Source organism: Pongo pygmaeus, chromosome 3 (genome assembly GCF_028885625.2).
Source record: "Pongo pygmaeus isolate AG05252 chromosome 3, NHGRI_mPonPyg2-v2.0_pri, whole genome shotgun sequence".
Taxonomy (NCBI): Eukaryota; Metazoa; Chordata; class Mammalia; order Primates; family Hominidae; genus Pongo; species Pongo pygmaeus.
In genome coordinates this window covers 183,148,742-183,173,768 of record NC_072376.2, presented here as the reverse complement: position 1 = coordinate 183,173,768, position 25,027 = coordinate 183,148,742, and the positions used below count along the sequence as shown (strand labels likewise).

The 25,027-nt window shown below is 44.3% G+C and overlaps 1 long non-coding RNA gene across 1 annotated transcript in view; it reads left to right on the top strand.

The window, feature by feature from the left end:
* The window catches only part of LOC129035013 (uncharacterized), a 57,791-nt gene that overhangs the window by 16,182 nt on the left and 16,582 nt on the right, over window positions 1–25,027 (top strand). Inside the window, exon 2 of the long non-coding RNA XR_008502070.1 lies at window positions 16,575–16,712. This is a non-coding gene — a long non-coding RNA (uncharacterized LOC129035013). The remainder of the gene's footprint in view (window positions 1–16,574; window positions 16,713–25,027) is intronic.

Sequence of the window (25,027 nt, the reverse complement as noted above, 5' to 3'; positions counted from 1 at the left end):
ATATTGCCTCCATTAATGCTGTCCTGCCTGACGTCAGCATGTATATATAAAAGGCACTATACCATGCAGCAAAATATTAGGTCAGTTACAGCCCATGGCAGTAAAAAAACAGCACTGAATGGATGGACAAATGAAACTGCTTCTAATTACATACTGTGCTTCATCATTGAGAGTCAAACTACAGAGATATGTTTTGCATTGTCCTAGATTAGCCTTAAAACAACTATGTCGATGAGTCAACTAATTTGGCCTCACCTAGGAAGCACCCTGCAGATGAAATGGCAGAGCGTGCGTTACCTCCCTTGCTTGCTTCTTCAAGAGTCCAGGCTCTTAATTCATCATTTAAGAAGAGTCTCAGAAGTGGCACTGAACCATAAAATACTATCTCCAAGCACAGCGTTATGGAATAGTGAAGAATGTTGAACTAAAAAGCTAGAGACTTGTTTTCCTGTCTGCCTCAGCCAATAACTAGTTAGGTTAACACAATTTACATTACACGTACTGCCATTTCAGACGCCCTAAATGGCTCTCAGTTGTCATACAGATCAAAGTCAAGCTCCCCATGTTGCCTTTAATTTCAGCCACTGTTCTCTCTAGTTGTCTGAGGGTGACCTGGCGCCTGGCGAGGTGCTCAGGCTGAGCCTCACAACTTGCATTTGAATCCTGGGTGTGCCACTGATCCACTGCGTGCCCTTGGGCAAGTTACTTAACCTCTTTGGGATTCAAGTTTTTAATCTGTAATTGAGAGAGAATAACAATAGCTACCTTGTAGGGCTGTGATGAGGATTGAGTTGAAATTGTCCTGTCCTTAGTATGATACCTGACAGAGTAGGTATTATGTGTTTGTTAAAGAAAAAGTAGTCCTTTCACTTTAAATTCCAACTTTAACCTATCTGCTCCACAGTTCTTTTCCAAATGAGTAACTATGGTTTGGTTCTTTCCCAAACCCTATATATGGCTTAAGAATCAATGGACAATTATTGAGCTGAGTTAGCAGTTCAAACATGCTGATGTATTCAAGGTGTCTGGGACTTATGAGACTGGTTATCCTTTGATGCTCGATCCACTTCCTAGTTACCCCCTTGTACTCCTTCTTGTATTTCAGTATTCCCTGTGTATGTACGTGTAAGCCTAAAAGGTGACGTTCCCTATGAAGAATCATTTCTCTTTCACCCCACTTCTCCTGGCAAACTTTTGTCCCTCTTTCAAGATGCATCCCAAACATCACCTCTTCAGTGAAGTCTTCCCAATTCCCCAAGTTACTAAGGCACTGTCTTTTCATAGCAGTTTTTTAAATGGCCACAAACTTCTTTTAGAGTCCTCCCATTGAGAGTTAGATTATATGCCCCTTCCCCTTGCACCTGGGTGGGCTTGAGGTTGCTTCATGCAATAGAGTATTGCAAAAGTGATACTAGTGTTTTATGAGGCTGGGTCATAAGAAGTGACGTGGTTTTCGCCTTATTTGCTGGGATACACGCACTTGGAGCCCGAGGCTGCCATGCTGTGAGGAAGCCTGGCTCTGTGGGGAGTCATGTGCACGCACTCCGCTCAGCAGTTCTGCTCATTGTATCTTCCCAGTTGGGGTCCCAGACATCACGAAACAGAAAAAAGTCATCTCTTCTCTGTCTCTTCTGTGCCCTCTCCAAATTCCTAACCCACCAAGTCTAGGAGAATAATAAAATAATTGCTTTATGCCAGTAAGTCTCGGGCTAATATGTTACACACTGAAAATAACTGGAACAATTTTCTATGATTCCAAAATACTTTGTTTAGGCCGAGCACAGTGGCTGACGCCTGTAATTCCAGCTACTCGGGAGGCTGAGGCACAAGAATCACTTGAACCCAGAGACAGAGGTTACAGTGAGCCAAGATCATGCCACTGCACTCCAGCCTCAGCAACAGAGCAAGACCTCGTATCAAAAAAAAAAAAAAAAAAAAAAAGACTTGGTTTATGCAAACATTATAGCCCTCGATTACATTGCAGAATAATTTTATTTGTCCTGCTCAATGGATTGCAAGCTCCCCAAAGGCAGGAAGTCTGCTTTATTCATCTTTGTATACCTACTGCCAACCATGGTGCCTGGCACATGACAGATGCTTCACATATGTTTGTCAAATAAATATGTTTGTCATATATGTTTGTCTATATTTGAATATATAGATGTCAAATAATATTAGATGAAATTATTTTAAAATTATAATATAACTTACATTGCCGGGCACAACAGTGGCTTCCTCCTGTAATCTCAGCATGTTGGGAGGCCAAGGCAGGTGGATGGCTAGAGCTCAGGAGTTCAAGACTAGGGTGGGCAACATGGTGAAACCCTGTCTCTACTAGAAAAAATACAAAAATTAGGTGGGTGTGGTGGTGCATGCCTGTGGTCCCAGCTTCTCTAGAGGCTAAGGGGTAAAGATCGATTCAGCCCGGGAGGCAGAGGTTGCAGTGAGCTGAGATTGTGCTACTGCACTGCAGCCTGGGCTATAGAGCCAGACTTCGTCTCAAAAAAATAAAAAATAAATTTAAAAAAATTTTTAAATTTTAAAATTATAATTTAAACTTATAATCACCAGAAATTTTTATCCAGTGCCCCAAACTCCATGGATTCTCAGAAACCCATACAATGGCTGGCAGTGCTTGTATATCTGCATATACATTTAACACACGTCACGTGAGTGTGCACACGCATTTTGTGTGCATTTGTTCTCCCCAGACTCCTCACCCCAGCCTCACCAGCATCTACGTATTATTGGACTAATCACTCAAAGAGATCCCCTAACTTGGGCTAGCTTACAGAAATCCCTTTATTTTTCCCTGCCACATAAATCGTGCCTGCACATAAAACCCTCCTTGAAGTCATTCCTGTTGAATTAGCACAGAACATGACAAAGAGCTGGCCTCTGCCTTCCAAACCAAGCCAGCGGTAAGCCTATAGGATTCTTAATAGGTTCTTTCATGGGATAGCCACACATCCTTTAACCAGCAGTGGCTTGCACATTCTTCCTTGATTGTCAAACACTTTATTTTTATGCAGTTTGAATAAGCCAAGAAAGTAGAGTTTTTGTTTTCATTGCCAGCTTTAGCTGACTATATATAGATACATATTATATGCTCACACAGATATGTGACATATATATGTATATTCACACCAAGTTTTCTCCGTCGGGTTAGCAGCCTGATTTGGCTCCACTCTGGAGCTTAGAGCTCCTGGTAAGACTTCAGGGAATGCTGTTCACTTGCTCCTCCATGTGCTATAGAGGAAAAATCTGTGCCAGCCCTGCTAAATGCCAGGCAAAAGCTTCATTCTGTCTTCATTTATTTTATTGGGTTTGAGGTGAATCTTGATTTAGTTTTCACGCAAACCAATTATGCCACCTTTCAAGTGTCTAATTTTGTAAACAGCATTTCAAGAAGCCACATAAATCAACAAGCCATGTAAAAAGGCCGAGATTAAAGTACACATGAAATTTACCCAGAACTGAAATCAAAGACTCTGAGATTAGAATTGGTGGAGGGATGATCAACTGTGAACCACATAAGTGGGAGATGGGATTTTTCTAGGATGAGACGGTGCCTGGGAGACCACACTATGGATGGTAGTGGGCCAAGAAGAAACTGGCCATTAACCTGTCTGTAGGCTCTGACATAAGAAGAATTCGGCCAGGCGCAGTGGCTCATGCCTGTGGTCCCAGCACTTTGGAAGGCTGAGGCAGGCAGATCACTTGAGGTCGGGAGTTCGAGACCAGCCTCACCAACATGGTGAGACCCTGTCTCTACTAAAAATACAAAAATTAGCCTGGTGTGGTGGTGCACGTCTGTAATCCCAGCTACTTGGAAGGCTGAGGCAAGAGAATCAGTTGAGCCCGGGAGGCAGAGGTTGCAGTGAGCCAAGATCATGACACTCTACTCCAGCCTGGGTGACAGAGCAAGACTCTGTCTCAAAAACAAAACAAAACAAACAGAAAAGTGTCCAGAATAGGCAAACCCTCAGAGACATCGTAGATTAGTCCTTTCCAGAGACTAGGGGGTGGGTAGGAGGGAGGTGACTGCTGCTGGGCAGGGGGTTTCATTTTTGGGAAGTGATAAAAATGTTCTTTTTTTTTTTTTTTTGAGACAGAGTCTCGCTCTGTCACCAGGCTGGAGTGCAGTGGTGCAATCTCAGCTCACTGCAACCTCCGCCTCCCAGGTTCAAGTGATTCTCCTGCCTCAGCTTGCCAAGTAGCTGGGACTACAGGTGCCCACCACCACACTCGGCTAACATTTATATTTTCAGTAGAGACGGGGTTTCACCATGTTGGCCAGGATGGTCTTGATCTCTTGACCTCATGATCCACCCGCCTCGGCCTCCCAAAGTGCTGGAATTACAGGCGTGAGCCACGGCGCCTGGTCAAGAATGTTCTTTAACTGAGAATGGTGATGGTTATAGCTCTGTATATTGCACACCTGAAAAAGATAAATTTTATAGTGTATGGATTACAGATCAAAATACTTCATGGCTTCAAACAACAACTCACTGCTATTTATCACAGTTTTTTGGATGACTGGGTTCAGCTGAGCAGTTCTCGTATGGGTTCTCTCTGAAGTTGCCGTCAGATGCTGGCTGGGGTGACAGTCACCCAAGGCTTTGACTGGGCTAGATGTCCAAGAGAGCTCGCTACATAGCTGGCAGTTGACGCTGGCAGTTGGGTGTTGACCAGGGCAACCACACATAGCCTCTCCATGTGACTGGGGCCTCTCACCAAAGTGGCAACTGGCTTGTCAGAGGGAACCAAGAGGCAGGAAGCTTCCAGGCCAGATGGCACAACATCATTTCCACCATGTTGTGTTTGTTAAAGGAGTCACAGATCCTGCTCACATTCAAGGCAGACGTCACAAGGTCCCATTGCAGAAGACCATGTGGTTTCGGAGATATTACTGTAGGCATCTTTGGAAAATACAATCTGCCATGCTATCCTAAATGTCAAGTTGGAAATAATAAGATCTGCAGAGTGTCTAGTCTATTGCCATGTATAATAAAGAACTGGGGTCCTATAATCATATCCGTGACAATCTCTGTGTGAATAACCTCTTCCCTATTGTATTTAGAAATAAACTCATCCAGAAACTTCAGTTGTCTCTGCAGGGCTCTGGAGGATGGAGAGATGATGGTTTCTGGGTTCCCCGTCTATGCAGGGTTTAATGATAATGGGTCTGGGAAAAGGCACTCAACATTATATCCCACCACAAGGTCAGCATCCTCAAGCACTGTGTTCTTATGGCTCCAAACATCTACAGGTATTTCCATAAAACCTTTGCTCGCCACGCCTCTATGCAAGTTCTAATAGGTTATACTTCAATAAATCTCTTTTTCTTTGCTTCCCGGATGTTAGCAGGGAAGAAAGAAAGATCTACTAAGACTAATCTAAGTAGAATTCCAATTCAGTGAAGTAAGATACTTAGGGTCACATCAACATTCACCCCAAGTTTATTTTACTTGCGTAATCATAATGCTGGGCTAAAAATACACTAATAACATGCATAATGAATAAGGAAACTCGATATTGGTAGGCTTTGGCTGTTACAGTAAAACCCGTTTTCTCCCATGAATCATTTATTCAAATGACCACCCTTCTTTACAGTCCATCTCCTAATCTATACACCAAAATTTTGGCCAGCCATGGCAGCTCACACCTCTAATCCCAGGGCTTTAGGAGGCCAAGGCTAGAGGACCACTTGAGGCCAGGAGTTTGAGACCAACCTGGGCAACATGGTGAGCCCCATCTTTACAAAAAACTTTTTAAAAATTAGCTAGGTGTGCTGGCATGCACTTGTAATCCTAGATACTCAGGAGGAGACAGGAAGATCTCTTGAGCCAAGGAGTTTGAGGCTGCGATGAGCCAGGATCATGCCACTGCATTCCAGCCTGCATGACAGAGACAGACCCTGTCTTTAAAAATTAGATAGATGATAGATAGATAGATAGATAGATAGATAGATAGATAGACAGACAGATAGGTAGATGATAGATAGATAGATGATAGATAGATAGATAGATAGATAGATAGATAGATAGATAGATATAGATAGATAGATAGATTAGATAAAACTTTAATTCTGATCCCACTGCTCAACTGAAACTGTTCTCTATGTGGTCATCCAAACGGTGATTATGCCAAAATATTTAAGAATGCAGGAAGGGGCCCTCACAGGTGATCCTAGAGTGTGGGCCACTTCCTTTTGCATCTACTCTTGCTCTGTCCCCTATATTCCAGCCACAGTGAACTACGGTGAAATAGGCCCCAAACATCTTTCCTATCTGCAAGCCTGTGCTCATGGTGTCCCCTTCACCCAACATCCCCTTCCCATGTCCATCTACCTGTTGAACTTGACCTTGAGGACCGGTGCCAATGTTACTTCCTTTTTGTACCTCTCCTAGTCCATTTCTCCACCATTCCATCAATTGCTCCTTATCTATGTTTTCTGTATTTTATACACACCCTTATAATACCATTTATATCTAATTTTAGGTATTTATCTGTATTCCTTCCTCTCACATTGCATTGCACGCAAAATGATCGTGATTACTATTTGTTGAACTCATGCCTCCTAGCTTCCCTTAGAGTGAAAGTAACTGTCACCACTTTTTGTCCACCTCCTCTTACCCAATCTCAACGGGGAAGATAAACATGACGGGGCAGAAATGCTAGGAGAAAGTCTGCTCTGCAGCTTAGCAGAAACCCAGACACTTAAAAGTGAACTGATCTCATGATTTCAGGAAGCCTAGCAAAAAATAAAATTAAAAAGTGAACTGAAGTTCATGCGAGTGATTGTGGTGAATGCAAAAAGGAAGTGGGATGATTTTTATAGCTTTTACTAGAAAAATAATGACAGAAACCTGAGACGTGGCATGGTGAAGGGGGAAGTCAAAGAGGTAGGAGGCTCTCCTGCCCTGTTTTGAGTACTCTCTGGAATGGCGTTGACCAAATTGCATTGACCATAGAGCCGAGTTAGTGGCTGTTATGTTTTCTCAATGTTCTCAAGATATGTTTTTTCTTCATGATTACTTTAAAAACGTAACTTCTAAGACTATCTCAGTAGTAGAAATCATTTTGGCAGAAGAGAGTAGAAAAATAATCTAAGTATGTATTGCCTGTAGTTACTAAAGTACTCACGCAAAAACCCAACCCACTGAGGTTTTTAAACTTTGATATGTGTCAGGCTCACCTGAAGGGCTTGTGAAAACACTGATTGCAGTGCCTTACCCTGAACTTAGTAGATCTGAGTTGGGACCCCAAATTCATATTTCTCACAAGCATCATCCCAGGTGATGAGGATTTGCTTACCTGAGGACCTCACTTTGAGAACCAGTGCTCTCATTCATTCATGTCTCATGCTGTGACCTCAAGGCGGGGTCACACAGGTCTTCTTTCCCTGATCTGGACACCTCCTCCTAAACCCTCCCTTCCATCTCAGTCTAATGGGGTGTGAGCCCACGCAGTGAGTGTCAAAAGTGCCCAGGAGGCCTGGCGCGGTGGCTCACGCCTGTAATTCCAGCACTTTGGGAGGCCGATGTGGGCGGATCACGAGGTCAGGAGATCGAGACCATCCTGGTTAACACGCTGAAACCCCGTCTCTACTAAAAATACAAAAAAAATTAGCCGGGCGTGGTGGCGGGCGCCTGTAGTCCCAGCTACTCGGGAGGCTGAGGCAGGAGAATGGCGTGAACCCGGGAGGCGGAGCTTGCAGTGAGCCGAGATTGCGCCACAGCACTGCAGCCTGGGCAACAGAGCTAGACTCGTCTCAAAAAAAAAAAAAAAAAAAAGGGCCCAGGAACACTGCATCTAAAATAACAGAAATGGAGTTAGAAAGTAGAGAAGTGAGGAAAGGCACATATTTATTACTAATTGATAAAAAAAAGAAAAAAAAAAACAGGCCAGGTGTGGTGGCTCACGCCTGGTTCATGTTCCCTAACAGAGGCTGAACCTAGGATAGGGGAGGCTCCCTGGAAGCAATAATAACCTTAATCCCAGCACTTGGGGAGGCTGAGGCAGGAGGATCACTTGAGCCCAGGAGTTTGAGATTAGCCTGGGCAATATGGTGAAACCACGTCTCTACCAAAAAATAACAAAAATTAGTAGCTATGGTGGCATGCACCTGTAGTCCCAGCTACTCGGGAGGCTGAGGTGGAAGGATCACCTGAGCCCAGGGAGGTGGAGGCTGCAGTGAGCTGTGATTGTGCCACTGTACTGCAGCCTGGGCAACAGAGTGAGACCCAATCTCGAAAAAAAAAAAAAAAAAAAAAAAAAAACCATGCATTCTACATCCTACAAAACCAAATTTTACAGTCTGTCAAGGATAAGGTATTCTTTCCTTTGAGCTCTTCTGCAAAGACTTAAAATTATCTCATCCACAGTTCTGTTTGATTATTTTAAAAAATATATTGCCCTTACCCAAATGTTTTGCTAATCCTCCCATCCCGTCCCTTCCATGTAGCTAAAAACAATGCAGAAAGGCTTGGATAAGAATATAATGATCTGGACTGATTCTCGATATCTGGGTTTTTAAAAAGAAGAATATACTGATAAAAATAATTACAGATATGCATTTGACTTTCTTAACTCCGTATCTACTAGGGTCACTTTGTGCACTGAGATTCAAATAAAATTGGTTCAAATCCCCAGCTCATTTATTGTGGGAAATCCTCTGACCTTCCCAATGTGTCCAGGGACTTCACGGGCTTATGTTTTTGCCTAGTCACCTCTAGCTACTATGTTCTCTTCTACTCAATTCTAAATCTCTCAGGCCAGGTGCAGTGGCTCATGCCTGTAATCCCAGCACTTTGGGAGGCTGAGGCAGGCAGATCACGAGGTCAGGAGTTCGAGACAAGCCTGACCAACATGGTGAAACCCCGTCTCTACTAAAAACACAAAAATCCCAGCTACTTGGGAGGCTGAGGCAGGAGAATCACTTGAACCTGGGAGGTGGAGGTTGCAGTGAGCTGACATTGAGCCATTGCACTCCAGCCTGGGTGACAGGGCGAGACTCCATCTCAAAAAAAAAAAAAAAAAAAAAAAAATTCTGTCTTATTCCTTGCTTGTTGAATTTAACACTTGACTTGCATGGTCCAATCACCAAGTGGGGCATATGGCTGTTGAACATATATTTCCTCACAAACACTATTCCTTTAAATTTCTGTTCTACTGTGGGCCCTGCTAAAGATTTGTGGTTAACAGTAGGGGATTATGTAACCTCACAATGTAACTTAAAATTCAATATTAGACTGCTTTTTTCTTTTTTATTTAATTTTATCATTTTTATTTATTTATTTATTTTGAGACAGGGTCTCACTTTTGTCACCCAGGCTAGAGTGCAGTAGTGCCATCCTGGCTCACTGCAGCCTCAACCTCCTGGGTTCAAGTGATGCTCCTGCTTCAGCCCCATAGGTAGCTGGGACTACAGGCCCATACCACCATGCCTGGCTAATTTTTGTATTTTTAGTGGAGACAGGGTTTTACCATGTTGCCCAGGCTGGTCTTGAACTCCTGAGCTCAAGTGATCTGCCTGCTTCAACCTCCCAAAGTGCTAGAATTACAGGTGTGGGCCACCGTGCCCCGCCTTAGACATCTGTTTTTTAAACATATAAAAAAGGTTGTCAACATAGAAAAAGCTAGGGGGGAGGTGTGGAGCCACACACAGTAGAACCACTCCTTTGAACTCTATCCATATGTGGAATTGTTTTACCTTCAAGATTCACTCATTCATTCGGCAAATATTTATTGAGCATCTACTATGAACTGGGCACTGTGAAAGACAGTGCAAGTGTAGACACTAATAAGACAGAGTTGTGTTGGAGACAGACAAATGAGAAGGTTAATACTGTAGACTGTGATGGGTTCATGTTCCCTAACAGAGGCTGAACCTAGGAGAGGGGAGGCTCCCTGGAAGCAATAATAACCTTAAGCTGATTCTTCAAGGGTGATTTGGAAGGAGCCAAGTAAAGAGGAAAGAACAGATAAGGATAGGCTGGAGAGTTAGACTAGGACCAAATAACGAGCCTCCTGAAATAGCATGCTGATGGATTTGTACTTGTAAAATGTAAATTACATACAAAAATTAGCCGGGCGTGGTGGCGTGCACCTGTAATAGCAGCTACTCGGGAGGCTGAGGCAGGAGAATCACTTGAACCCGGGAGGCAGAGGTTGCAGTGAGCTGAGATCATGCCACTGCTCTCCAGCCTGAGCAACAGAGCAAGACTCTGTCTCAAAAAAAATAAAAATAAAAGTAAATTATAGTGCCTGGCACAAAGTAAAGTTCTCAGCAAATGCTTGTTATTTATTACTTATCCTATGGGCAATAGGACAGATTTTAAGTGGTGTGTGTCCATGTGTCAGGGTGAGAGGGTGAGTGGGGAGGTGTGTTGACATAATAAGATTTGCAGGTTGCAAGATCCCTTTGGCTACAGGGAGGAAAATAGGTTGTAGGAATCAGTATTAGAAGTAGCAAGGCAGTGTAAGAGCCTGATAGAGTGATCTGGCAAAGTATGATGGAAGAGAGAGTAGAAGAATGGCCGTAGAGAAGGGGAAAGAAAGTGGTAGAGTGGTATAGAGATAGGGATGGGGTGAGGGAAAGGTGGTGTCAAGGATGACACAGAGTTTCCCAGCTGAGCAAATAAGTAGATGGTGGTGCCCTTCCCTGAGATAGAGAATTGCTGGAAGAAGACGGGTGCTGAAGAAGAGGGGAGAGGGTGGTGGGGAGAAATAGTGCTTTCTATTTTTTGAAATGTCCAGCTTTAATGCCTGTGGGTCATGCAGACAGCTGGGCATAGACTGAAATTAATGAGGAAATCTGGACTAGAAACATAACTTTGGCAATTTGGCAGCCTTTAGAGAGTAATTAAATCCGTGGGAGTGGAGGAAATCACCCTGAAGCAGTCCTAGGGGAGAACCCTGATGGTCACCTTTACCTGGAGGATGAACAGAGGAACTAGAGAGGCAGAACAAGACCAAGATTCCAGAGAAGCAGGAAAAACACAAAGCGCACAGGCTAGAAGCAAGGAGGAGAGCATTTCAACAAGACAGGGTGACACATTTTGCTGGAAATTCAAGTAAGATTAAAAATTTTTTAAATTCCCTTTACTATTCCCTCAGCCTCGTTGAGGCTACGATCTGCCCTTATGGAAATCTTCTCTTTAAGCTCTGTTCTTACCATGTTTGCTTATTCTTGACCTCATTTGCCTTCTTACACAGCTTAAATCCCATCATCAGCCCATATCTAAAATTCTTGGCCAGCAGTTCTAAAACGATTCATGTGAAACAACTTAAGCTGACTCTGTCTGCTGTTAATTTTCCTTTTCTCTCCTTATTTTCACTTTAATCACCATCTATGCCATTTCCCATAGTATCCGTTTCAAATATTTTCCATTTTCCTCAAAGCACGAATTCCTTCTCAACTCTCAGACTCAGCAAATAATCCCATCTCCTACTTTATGGGGAAGAAGGAGGTTCATTGGTATGAGCTTTTCTAGAAATTTCCCTTCTCCGTACTTCAAAACTTCTCTCATTTTCTCCTATTTGCTCCCGTTTCCTATATGTTGAAAACAAAAAATTCCCCTTTCCAAATCTAACTTACATGTAACCTTAACCCCTGTCTACCAATTGTCCGCGACCTCTCTCTTAAGATTGGTTTTCTTTCTATTCTCGCCATTGCCTTCCAGACTATTATCAAACTTCAGCCTTCTGTGGTAGGCAGACTCTAAGATGGCCCCATAATTCCTGCCTCCTGGTGTTCCTGACCGTGTACGTCCCCTCATAGGTAGGACCTGTGATTTGCTTCTAACAATTAGAATATGGCAAAGGTAATGGGATGTTACCTATACTGTTATATAGCCGTACGCAGCTAATTCACCCTGTATACCTAAAACAATCCTTCCCCAAAACTGTGCTCTCAAACATCCATTGTTCTCTTTTTCCCTTTGTTATAATATTTCTTTTCTTTTTTTTTTTTTTCCGACAGAATCTCCCAGGTTGGAGTGCAGAGGCACGATCTCAGCTCACTGCAACCTCCACCCCTGGGTTCAAGCGATTCTCCTGCCTCAGCCTCCAGAGTGGCTAGGACTACAGGTGCACGCCACCACGCCCAGCTAAATTTTTGTATTTTTAGTAGAGACGGGGTTTCAGCATGTTGGCCAGGCTGGTCTCGAACTCCTGACCTTAAGTGATCCACCTGCCTTGGCCTCCCAAAGTGCTGGGATTAAAGGTGTGAGCCACTGCATACAGCCTGTATAATATTTCTTGAAAGGAAAAGAATCTATATTAGCTACATCCACATTATTATCATCTATCCTGTGATGAATTTTAAATAGACTCAAATTTTTGGCTCCTCCCATTGAGAAGTGGAGTCTACTCCTCCACTGGGTTGAACTTGTGGCTTCCTTTTACTAACAGAGTGTGGTTGAAACAATACTATGTAACATCAGAGACAGACTTAAGAGATCAACTGCCTTGACTTTTATGCACTTGGAACAGATCTTCCTGGAATCCCACCACCATGCTGTGAGAAACTCAACCTCATGCATAAAGTGTGTGCAGGGGATAACTGAGGCTCTCTGGTCAACAGCCCTAGCTGGGTTCTCAGCCAACAGCCAGCACTGACAGCCAGTCAGGTGAATGAGCTATTTGGGATGTTTCTGTGCAATCAAGCCTCCAGATGACTGCAGCCTCCCAGTGCCCCAGCCAACACCACTTGGAGCTGAAGGACCACCCAGCTAAGCCTAGAGCCTAGTCAATGCTTGGAAATGTGAGAAACAATAAATGATGCTACTACTTTCTTCTTCTTTTTTTTTTGAGACGGAGTCTCACTCTGTCTCCCAGGCTGGAGTTCAGTGGCACAATCTCGGCTAACCACAACCTCCGCCTCCTAGGTTCAAGCAATTCTCCTGCCCCAGCCTCCCGAGTAGCTGGGACTACAGGCGCATGCCACCATGCTAGGCTAATTTTTGTATTTTTAGTAGAGATGGGGTTTCACTATGTTGGCCAGGCTGGTCTCAAACTCCTGACCTTGTGATCCTCCCGCCTTGGCCTCCCAAAGTGCTGGGATTACAGGCATGAGCCACTGCGCCCGGCAAATGACGCTACTATTTTAAGGTGCTATGTCTGGGGTTGTTTGCTAAGCACCACTAGGAAACTAAACATTCACTTTTCATCCTTACCTCTCTGATGAAGCAGTTCCTTTCAAGAACAGTAATCTTAGTCTCAAAATTTAGTAATCTTTTTTGTTTGTTTTTCTTTCTTGACAGCTCCAAGGCATATGATACTAATGAAATTCTTTTAGTTTCTTCATGCTTTCTTCTCCTTTCATTTCTGTAACATCCTCCGGGACTCCATTTCTTCCCCTCATCCCCTAAATTAAATGTTCCCCAAGGTACTGTACTTGGACATTTCTCTCTATGCCCTCTTGCTTGATAGTCTCATCCAATCTCATTGTTTTAAATATCACCTCTACGCAGGTAATGTTCAAATCCTTTAAGAGGCACAATGATTAGAAGCTCAAGGTCTGGAAATGGGCCAGACAGAGTTTTAATCCTGGATCTGCCAATTACTAGCCATGTGACAATGAACGAGTGGCTTAACCTCTCTAAACCTCCATTTTCTCTTCTCTTAAATCTGGATAATAATTGGATCTTGCTCGTAAGAATATCACTTCAGCCTGCCACAGAGTAAGTGCTCAGTCAGTGCTTTTCAGCATTTTAGTTTCTCATATTACTGCTTCCATTAGAAAAATGATAATGCCAGTATGCATTCTGGGATAAATGGAAGTGGCTGCTCAGGCCAAAGACAATTGGTCTGGGGGCTTTGGCCTCTCCAGCCCCTGCCCAGCCCCCACCCTAGTGCATAATCAATATTTGGGCCCATCAGCTCATTACTGGCACACCAAGGGGAAGCTTTACAGGCAATGGTAGCAATTATCCTTGTATCTGGCCCTGATCTCTCTCCGGGGCTCCAGGCCCACAATAATAACTCTCTGCTGGGCACTATCCCCCCACCTTCATCTCCAAACCAGATGATGATTCTCAAAGTGAGGTCCAGGGTCAGTAGCATCAGCACCACCTAAGAACCCTTTAGAAATGGAAATTCAAGCCCCAACACAGACCAACTGAATCAGCAACTCTACAGATGCGCCCAGCAATATGCATTTTAACAAACTATCCAGGTAATTCTGATGCAGGCAAAAGTTAGAGAACAAGTGACCTATAGTGATATCAACTCCAAGGACCAAGGATGCTCCTCCGGCTTTGCTTCCTACTTGGGTTAATTGGTTCTCCTACCCTCCCAGCTACCTGGACTCATAAACCGCCCATTCATTCTTGACTTTTCCATCCTGCCTCCCTGCTGTATCTAGTCAGTCACCAATCCTGTCTTTGCCTCTAACAAAGTTAGTCATTATTCACATATTTCTTTCTTTGTATCTTTTTTTTTTTTTGAGACAGAGTTTTGCTCTTGTTGCCCAGGCTGGAGTGCAATGGCACGATCTCGGCTCACCGCAACCTCTGCCTTCCAGGTTCAGGCAATTCTCCTGCCTCAGCCTCCCGAATAGCTGGGATTATAGGCACCCACAACCACGCCCGGCTAATTTTGTATTTTTAGTAGAGACCGGGTTTCTCCATGTTGGTCAGACTGGTCTTGAACTCCTGACCTCAGGTGATCCACCCACCTTGGCCTCCCAAAGTGCTGGGATTACAGGCATGAGCCACTGCGCCCGGCCTCACATGTTTCTTTCTTGGCTCTGTTCCCACAACCACTCCCGAGGAAGTGCTGGCCAGTTTCTCTCAAACCAATTCATTTAAAAGCCAATTTGCCTGTGACCAATTTCACTAACAGCCAGTTAGGATAAAGCAAATTCATTTAAAAATTAATTTCATGCAGATAAATTGGCCCATTATTTTCTTTATGACTTCTACTACTTCTAAGTTTACTAAGTCTTTACCGCTCCAGATGTTATAAATCTACAAGTATCTAATTCTATTTGTCCAGTGTTTTACACTTTAATTTTTTTGCACTTGACTCTTGAATTGTCTGGAATGTGTTTTGGCTTCTGAGTGTCAAGCGAAGGTCAAATTGCTTGCCTGCTTACCATGCAAAGCAGAAAGCTCCTCATTTACAAGTCTAAGTTCTGAGCTCTCAGCCATTACAACTTTATTCCCCTCACGGCCAAGCAGAAAGATCAAAGACCATACCCAGGAAGGCTGAAGTGCTGCGATTGTTGTTTCACAAGGGCGTGATTGTCCCACTTTCCACATTTTGTAGCAGGACAAGCCGCAGACAAAACCCCTCAGACACCGAGTTAAAGAAGGAAGGGCTTTATTCCGCTGGGAGCTTCAGCAAGACTCACGTCTCCAACAACCGAGCTCCCCGAGCGAGGAATTCCTGTCCCTTTTAAGGGCTCACAACTCTAAGGGGGTCCGTGTGAGAGGGTCGTGATCAATTGAGCAAGCACGGGGTACGTGACTGGGGGCTGCATGCATCGGTAATTAGAACGGCACAGAACAGGACAGGCATTTTCACAGTGCTTTTCTATACAATGTCTGTACTCTATAGATAACATAACTGATTAGGTCAGGGTCAGGGGTCGATCTTTAACTACCAGGCCCAGGGTATGGCCCGGGCTGTCTGCCTGTGGATTTCATTTTTGCCTTTTAGTTTTTACTTCTTCTTTCTTTGGAGGCAGAAATTGGGCATAAGACAATATGAGGGGTGGTCTCTTCCCTTAATTTGACTGACTTCCTGGGAAGAAACATACTTTCTTATTAGCATCTTGAAATGAGCTTACTTGCAAGAAAGTAAGGCCAGAAGTGTCCTTGGACAAATTAGCTTTTAAAATCCTTAAATGTTCAAAAATTAGTATAAGGAAACGACAGAACCAGCGTGGGCGAGGTCTGGGCATGGTGGGCGGTGTCATCACCTCACCTTTATTTCTTCATTTTTTTAAAAAAATAGGCTGGACATGGTGGCTCACTCCTATAATCCCAGCACTTTGGGAGGCCGAGGTGGGTGGATCACCTCAGGTCAGGAGTTCGTGACCAGCCTGGCCAACATGTGAAACCCCATCTCTACTAAAAAGACAAAAATTAGCCAGGCGTGGTGGCACACACCTGTAATCCCAGCCACTCGGGAGGCTGAGGCAGGAGAATTGCTTGAACCCAGGAGGTGTAGGTTGCAGTGAGCCAAGATTGCACCACTGCACTCCAGCCTGGGCAACGAGAGCAAAACCCCATCTAAAAAACAACACCACAATAATAATGTAAGGAATCTAAACCTTCTAGATATTCCCTTCCTCTGAGGCACTTTCTCTCCCTGCTTTTCAACTGCCATTGTGGCCCGAGGAAAGGCAGGACAGAGAAGGAGGAAATGGGGAAGGAGAAGTGACTGTCAGGTAGGAGATGGTGGGCCCACCCCTTCTGCCCCCAGAGGATGAGGCAGGGACTGGAAAGTATAGGGGAAAAAAGTAATATCTTTTCTCATTCAATGCTAGGCTCATGGCTAAGACTCAAATAACAAAAATCAGATTAACAAGAGAGTGCATACAGATTTATTTAATATAGGTATTATGTGACACGGGAACTTTCAGAAAATGAAGACCCAAAGGAACAGGAGATCTGTGGATTTTCATGGACAGTCATCTGTGGATTTTCAAGGACAGTCATGCAGAAGCATACTTGGAGAACGGGGATTATCTTGAGGTAATGAACTCGGGGGTGGGAATTTAACAAAGCCTGCTTGTTCACATTCCTCTTGGCCTTTGTGCATGACATTCCTTCCCTCTGGGCATAGGGCAGGACACCTGTCATGTGAGGATTTTCAGGGGAGGAGGGTAAGGTCGGACAGTGACCTTCCTAGGTTTTAGGACTTGCTTCAGAGAAGAAGGGCAAGAAAAACGTGAGGTAGGCCAGGCGCAGTGGCTCACGCCTGTAATCCCAGCACTTTGGGAGGCCGAGGCGGGCGGATCACTTGAGGCCAGGAGTTCAAGGCCAGCCTGGTCAATATGGTGAAACCCTGTCTCTATTAAAAATACAAAAATTAGCCACACGTGGTGGTGGGTGCCTGTAATCCCAGCTACTCGGGAGGCTGAGGCAGGAGAATCGCTTGAGCCTGGGAGGTGGAGGTTGCAATGAGCCACAATTGCACCATTGTACTCCAGCCTGGACAACAGAGCTAGACCCTGTTGAAAAAAAAAAAGAAAGAAAAGAAAGAAAGAGAAAGAAAGAAAAGAAGGAAGGAAGGAAGGAAGGAAGAAAATGAAAGAAAAAGGTGAGATAGCCTTCCTGTTTCTGCTTTTTCAATTTCCAAGGTGCCATATTTTGAGGCAGTATTTCCTACACCACTTCAGGAGATAAGAGTTTGACACATTTGGGATGACGGCTCCCTTTCTGGTGTCTATCCGGAAGGGGTGTACAGCATCACATAAAAAGGAGGGGGAAAGCCAAAAACAGAGGGCTCCATGTGGGGAAGTCTCCTGTATGGGCTGGCTCCAGGCCACATGGGCAACTGTAGAACTACAATAGGTTTGTTGCCTGATGTACCCAGTAAGTCAATACTCTGAGACTCCAGGTTGCAGCAGAGAAAGAGGTGTAATCTCAGGTTCGCTGAACAAGGAGATGGGAGGAAACTTCACATTCATCTCCCCAAGGAGCGTGGGCCTAGGGCTTTTTGGGGATTTGGAGCGGGGTGAAGTGTGGGGATCATTGTGTCACACACGTCCGTGTAAAGAGACCACCAAACAGGCTTTGTGTGAGCAACAAGGCTGTTTATTTCCCCTGGGTGCAGGCGGGCTGAGTCCGAAAAGAGAGTCAGTGAAGGGAGATGGGGTGGGGCCATTTTATAGGATTTGGGTAGGTAGTGGAAAATTACAGTCAACGGGGGTTGTTCTCTGGCAGGCAGGGGTGGGGGGGGTCACAAGGTGCTCAGTGGGGGAGCTTCTGAGCCCAGATGAGCCAGGAGAAGGAATTTCACAAGGTAATGTCATCAGTTAAGGCAGGAACCGGCCATTTTCACTTCTTTTGTGATTCCTCAGTTACTTCAGGCCATCTGGATGTATACGTGTAGGCTTGGGCTCAGAGGCCTGACACATTGATTGGCTGAAGAACGCAGGGTGAAGTCATGGAACAGGGATATGAAGAAGCTGTATCCTTATGTGGCTCCTGCTTCTCTGTAGGAGTTGTCAAACGGTTGCTGGAATTCCGGGTCTGAAAAATATCTTAAGTGATCCTTAAGCCAAAGCCTTATGATTCTAATGTCAGAGATTCTATCTATAGAAACAACGGGGGATGCAAATGGTCAGGATCTAGTGCCACATGATTTTCGGCAAAAAGGAAGTGTGCCAAAGAGCAGCCTGATTAATACTTATTATATTCCTGTCCAGAACCCTGCGTGCAATTCTTGTCAACCTGGTAGGGACGGCTTCAGCTGCAGCCAAGGGAAAGGGACAGGAGCACCTGGTTAGACACAGAGAGTTTTGGGGACCTGTCCCAAGTTGCCCCCAGCTCCTGTGTGACATGAAGGAAAGTTCTTTCTCACCCCAGAATGGAGAGGAAGGCCACTGCACCGAGAGCAGCAGGCCCGGCCTGGGAGCTGTCATGGCCGGAGAAAAACACGTCCCTCCTGAAGAGGCCTCAGAGATTTGACAGAAATGCAGCTAAACTCAGAGCAATTTCTAGAACTCCTAGGATCCTGTGGGGTCGCATTAGCAGGGGAAAACCACCAAGGGCTGTTGTAGCCAAGAGCCAACCAGAAAGAAGTTTCTCACGTTTACCTCATGGACACCGGCCAAAGGCCCTGGGGCCAGCCCAGAGCAGCAGCCCCCCATGGACACCAGGAAGCTCCAGAGGACAGTCAGAAGGTCTAGATGAGAGCCCTCTTCCCCTGTGGACACCATGTCACACTCCCAGGTCCCTATACCCAGAGAGGAAGAAAAAGGATATTGAACATTTTCCTAAAATGACTGTTTAAACCTGTATTAGTCCATTCTCACGGTACTATAAAGAACTGCCTGAGACTGGGTAATTTATAAAGGAAAGAGGTTTAATGGACTCACAGTTCTGCAGGGCTGGGGAGGCCTCGGGAAACTTACAATCATGGTGGAAGGGGAAGGAAATGGGTCCTTTTTCATACGGCAGCAGGAGAGAGACGAATGAGTGCCCAGCGGAGAGGCAAGCTGCATATAAAAACATCAGATCTTGTGAGAACAAACTCATTATCAGGAGAATAGGACAGGGGAAATCACCCCATGATCCAATTATGTCCACCTGGTCCCTCCCATGATGCATGTGGATTATGGGAACTACAATTCAAGATGAGATTTGGGTGGTGACACAGCCAAACCATATCAAAACCTATAGGTACAGAGGGGCTGATTAAAAGGCTTGACTGTGCCCCCACCTCCACTGTCCATCACCACTCAGTCGGGTGAGGGAGGATGAGGAAGATTATATCATTATAGAAAATAAAGAAATACATTTTCTTTGCCTTCTTAGTAGATGTGTGCAAATAGCCCCCATTACATAATAAAAAGAAAATACAGTTAACCCTTGAACAACACAGGTTTGGCTGTGGGGGTCCACTTATACATGGATTTTCTTCCTCCTCTGCCACCCCTGAGAGAGAAAAACCAACCTCTCCTCTTCCTCTTCCTTTTCCTCCTCCTCAGCCTACTCAATGTGAAGTTGACAAGGGTGAAGATCTTTATCATGAGCCACTTGCACTTAATAAATAGTTAATATATTTTATCTTCCTTGTGTTTTTCTTCATAACATTTTCTTTTCTCTAGCTTACTTTCTTGTAAGAATACAGCATAAGATGCATATAACATGCAAAATATGTGCTGATTGATTGTTACCAGTAAGGATTCCAGTCAGCAGCAGGCTATTAATAGTTAGTGGGCAGTCATAAGTTATATATGGGCCAGATGCGGTGGCTCACACCTGTAATCCTAGCACTTTGGGAGGCCAAGGCAAATGGATTGCTTGAGCTCAGGAGTTCAAGACCAGCCTGGGGAACACGGTGAAACCCTAACTCTACAAAAAAATACAAAAATTAACCAGGCATGGTAGCACATGTCTGTGGTCCCAGCTACTTGGGAGGCTGAGGTGGCTTGAGCCTGGGAGGTAGAGGTTGCAGTGAGCAAAAATTGCACCACGGCACTAAAGCCTGGGCAACAGAGTAAAACCCTGTCTCAAAAAAAAAAAGAAGTTATATATGGATTTTCTAATGCAAGGATATTGGTACCCCTAACTCCTGCATTGTTCAAGGGTCAACTGTACATCCAAAAGCCTTAAAAACTCATAAAGGTCTGGAAATTTCCACCATAATTTTTTTCTTTTTTTTTTTGAGATGGAGTCTCGCTCTTTCGCCCAGGCTGGAGTGCTGTGGCACGATCTCAGCTCACTACAAGCTCTGCCTCCTGGGTTCACGCCATTCTCCTGCCTCAGCCTCCGGAGTAGCTGGGTCTACAGGCGCCCACTGCCAAGCCCAGCTAATTTTTTTTTAAGTATTTTTAGTAGAGACGGGGTTTCACCATCTTAGCCAGGATGGTCTCGATCTCCTGACCTCATGATCCTCCCGCCTCAGCCTCCCAAAGTGTTGGGATTACAGCGTGAGCCACCGCGCCCAGCCATTTCCTACCATTCCCTCCACAAACAGGGCCAACTTGCATTACTTTTAAGTTTATTAAATATTTAATAAATAAAAACTAATATTTATAAAGCAATATATAATGTATGAAAAACAGGAATTTAATAAAAACCAAATACCCAAGGATCTGTTTGTAAAAAAGGGCACGCCCATAACCCTGAAGAGCATCCCAGCCCCTTTGTTTCTGCAGAGAAACTACCATCCTTGGTTTCGCATTCATCGTTCTCTTGTTTTCTCAATAGTTTTACTACATATTTTTGTTTCTCTAAACAATATGTCATTCAGCTTTGCAGGGTTGTTTTTTGTTTGTTTGTTTGAGATGGAGTCTCGCTCTTGTTGCCTAGGCTGGAATGCGATATCACAATCTCAGCTCACTGCAACCTCCACCTTCCAGGTTCAAGCGATTCTCCTGCCTCAGCCTCCCAAGTAGCTAGGATTACAGGCTGTTGGTTGTTGTTGTTGTTGTTTAAACTTTATATAGAGTCTTTGTTGTATGTATTCTTTGGGTCAGCATTGTGCTCCTCAGATGCTCCCATGTGGTTGTCAGCAACTCTAATTCATTCATTTTTCACTGATTAGTCTTCCAGTGCATCTAGACCACCATTTAGTCACTCACATTTGGAGTCTCCTATTGTTAGTTATTGCCAACAGTCCTGATCTGAACATTCTTGTATGGACCCTGGACTGTACGACCCAAGAGTTTCTCTAAGGTAAATATCTAGGCAGGACCAGCTGATGCTATGAAACCTGTACAGACATATAGGCTCCCCATGCTTAGAAGGACCCTATGCTTTGGAACTCTACTGTCTCTTTCTTGAAATCTTAATTTAATTTAATTTTATTTATTTATTTATTTATTTATTTGAGACAGTCTCGCTCTGTCACCCAGGCTGGAGTGCAGTGGCGCAATCTTGGCTCACTGCAACCTCCACCTCCAGGGTTCAAGTGATTCTCCTGCCTCAGCCTCCTGAGTAGCTGGGACTACAGGCGCCCACCACCACACCCGGCTATTTTTTTTTTAATTTTTATTTTTGAGACAGAGTCTTGCTCTGTCGCCCAGGCTGGAGTGCAGTGGCGCGATCTCAGCTCACTGCAAGCTCTGCCTCCCAGGTTCACGTCATTCTCCTCCCTCAGCCTCCTGAGTAGCTGGGACTACAGGCGTCTGCCACCATGTCCGGCTAGTTTTTTGTATTTTTTTTTAGTAGAGATGGGGTTTCACTGTGTTAGCCAGGATGGTCTCCATCTCCTGACCTCGTGATCTGCCCGCCTTGGCCTCCCAAAGTGCTGGGATTATAGGCGTGAGCCGTCGTGCCCGGCCATACCCAGCTAATTTTTGTATTTTTAGTAGAGACGGGGTTTCACCATGTTGGCCAGGCTGGTCTCGAACTCCTGACCTCAGGTGATCTGCCTGCCTCAACCTCCCAAAATGCTGGGATTACAGGAGTGAGCCACTGCGCCCGGCCAAAATCTTAATTTTTTAATAAGCGACTTTCCCCACAAACAATGTAGCTGGTCCTGACCTTTGAGTGGACTTTCTGAGTCACAGTGTCAACTTTAGTAGACCACTGTACTGTTGCAGACTTTGCAAATGGTTTTCCAAAGGTGTTACACCTGTTTATGTTTCCTACCAGCAGCAGATGAAAGTTCATATTGGTCCACATCCTTGCCCACACTTATTGTCCAACTTGAACATTTTTGTCAACCTGGTGGGTATGAAGTACATTTTGTTGTATCAGTTTTTTTTTGTTCTTTTTTTTAGACAGGGCCTCACTCTGTCAACGCCTTGATCAGCTTTGTGAGACCCAGAGCAGGAAAATCAATCACGCCCACCCAGACTTCTGACCTAAAGAACTGTGAGATCATATATTTGTGTTGTTTTAAACCTCTAAGTATGTCATCACTTATTAGCACAGCAATAGGAAACACAAGTGCCTGTTGGTGGGTAGAACACTGAAGTCCGACAGGTGTGTTCAATCCTTTCACTGTCTCTTAAGAGCTTTTCAACCTCTCTAAGCTTTTGTATCCTCACTGTCGAAAAGAATAAACGGTGTAAATTCCTATTTAGCATATCTCACACAGGTTCTGGGGAAATTCAAAGTTATAACATACCAAATGCCTCATGTGCAATAGATTCATAAGGAATAACCTCCATTCACAAGCCATGCTCCTGCATCCACGCCTTTGTCTTGCTTCTGATGCTCTAATTTCTTCACATCCACCTGCTGCCCATTCTCCAAGGCCCATCAACAATGTCACCTCTTAGGCAGAGCTTCTGTGACCCACCGAATACAAGTAATATCTTTCTCTTATGAATTCTTGTAGCATGCCATGTTTATCTCTCTCTTTCAGAGCAAGATTAAAGCTCAGGTCTCTTATTTCTGTCGAATATTAGGAAACAACAGAAAGGAAATGCAGAACATTAAAAGTTCCTATGGCGCCCTGCTCATTGCACCACTGAGCTCTGGGAGCAGGTGCAGGTGGAAGGTAGCCCTCGTCCCCCAACCAGCAGTCTATGGATTCTCTGAATTCCAATCATCGCCTCTCAGGATCAAAACTATATACTAGGATCAGGAAGTGTTATGGGTTGAACTGTGTTCCCCCAAAATTCATATGCTGAAGCTCTAACCTCCAGTACCTGAAAATGTGACTATATCGGAAGCTGGGGCCTTTATTTTATTATTATTATTTTAATTTTTAATTTTTTTGTTTTTGAGACAGAGTCTTGCTCTGCTGCCCAAGCTGGAGTGCAGTGGCACGATCTTGGCTCACTGCAAGCTCTGCCTCCCGGGTTCATGCCATTCTCCTGCCTCAGCCTCCCAAGTAGCTGGGACTACAGGCGCCCACCACCACGCCCGGCTAATTTTTTTGTATTTTTAATAGAGATGGGGTTTCACCGTGTTAGCCAGGATGGCCTCGATCTTCTGACCTCGTGATTGGCCCGCCTCGGCCTCCCAGGGTGCTGGGATTACAGGCATGAGCCACCGTGCCTGGCCTAGGGCCTTTAAAGAGGTGATTAATTAAAATGAAATAATTTCTTAACTATGCTTAAATCATTATTATGAATTTATTTACATACTATTTACCTCCTCGGAGAGATTACAACTTCCTGGGGCAGCAGCTGTGATCTCTTGATGACTGTTGAGCTCCAGCAACGAGTACAGGGCCTGGTGCTTAGTAAACAGTTAATGAGTATGTGTTTAATGAATGAAGCCCAGTTCACAAGAAAAATAGCAACTGAGCTTTAGAGACATGAACCCAAAATATCTGGAATCTGAGACGGGTCTCGATCAATCTAGAAAGTTTGTTTAGAAAAGTGAAGGGCATACCCATGTCACAACCTCAGGAGGTCCTGGCAACATGTACCCACGGTGGCTGGGGTGCAGCATGCTTCTGTACATTCTAGGGAGACAGGGAGACATGAGACATCAATCAATATGTGTATGTGTAAGATGTACATTGCTTTGGTTCAGTCCAGAAAGGAGGGACAATTTGAAGAGTGGGATAGTGGTTTCCAGGCCACACAGGCTAGACAAAAGAGACAAAAGGTTGCATTCTTTTGAGTCCTTGATCAGCCTTTCACTGAAAACACAATTTAGTCTGGCTCAGTGAATCTGCATTTTTACTTAAACAACAGGACAGAGGAAGCCATCAGATATGCATATGTCTCAGGTGAACCTCATAGGGATGACTTTCTGTCCGGGGAGGTGAAGATAAGTTATCAGTTTACATTGCCAGGGTGAAATTCAACAGAATAATTTCAGGATAAAGAGCTTGAGGCTCACAAGGAATTTCCTTGTGGGCCAATTGTGAGGGAGGTATGTGGCTTTTTTATCTTTGTAGCTATCTTACTTAGGAATAAGATGGGAGGCGGGTTTGCATGACACAGACCCCAGCTTCACTTTTCCCTTGGCCGAGTGATTTGAGGGTCCTGAGATTTATTTGCCTTTCATAGAGAGAAAAAGAATGTTTCAATAAATCACCTTCAGTTCCACTAATTTGTTTCTGTAGGCCCAGTCTGAATTATTTTGGATTCTAAATATTTGAGCATTTTAAATAGGCATGGTTTGTGCGGAATCTGATTCAGTCTCTTCTTGACTTTCTAAGGCAAAATCTAGCCCAAACCAACACTTGTTACCACCTCTTTTCTTTCATTCATGTGATAGTTTCCTGGCATTTGAAGGGCATTTGGTGTTAGCAGACATTTGCATGCATCCTATATATGTATTTTCCTACATATGCATATATATTTGTATATACATACGTGCTTCTCTATTAATATTTTTAATACCCACCCCAAGTAAAAGAACCTTATTTAAAATATGTTGAGATTCTCAGGCCTGGTGTTGTGGCTTACATTCTGAGAGACCGA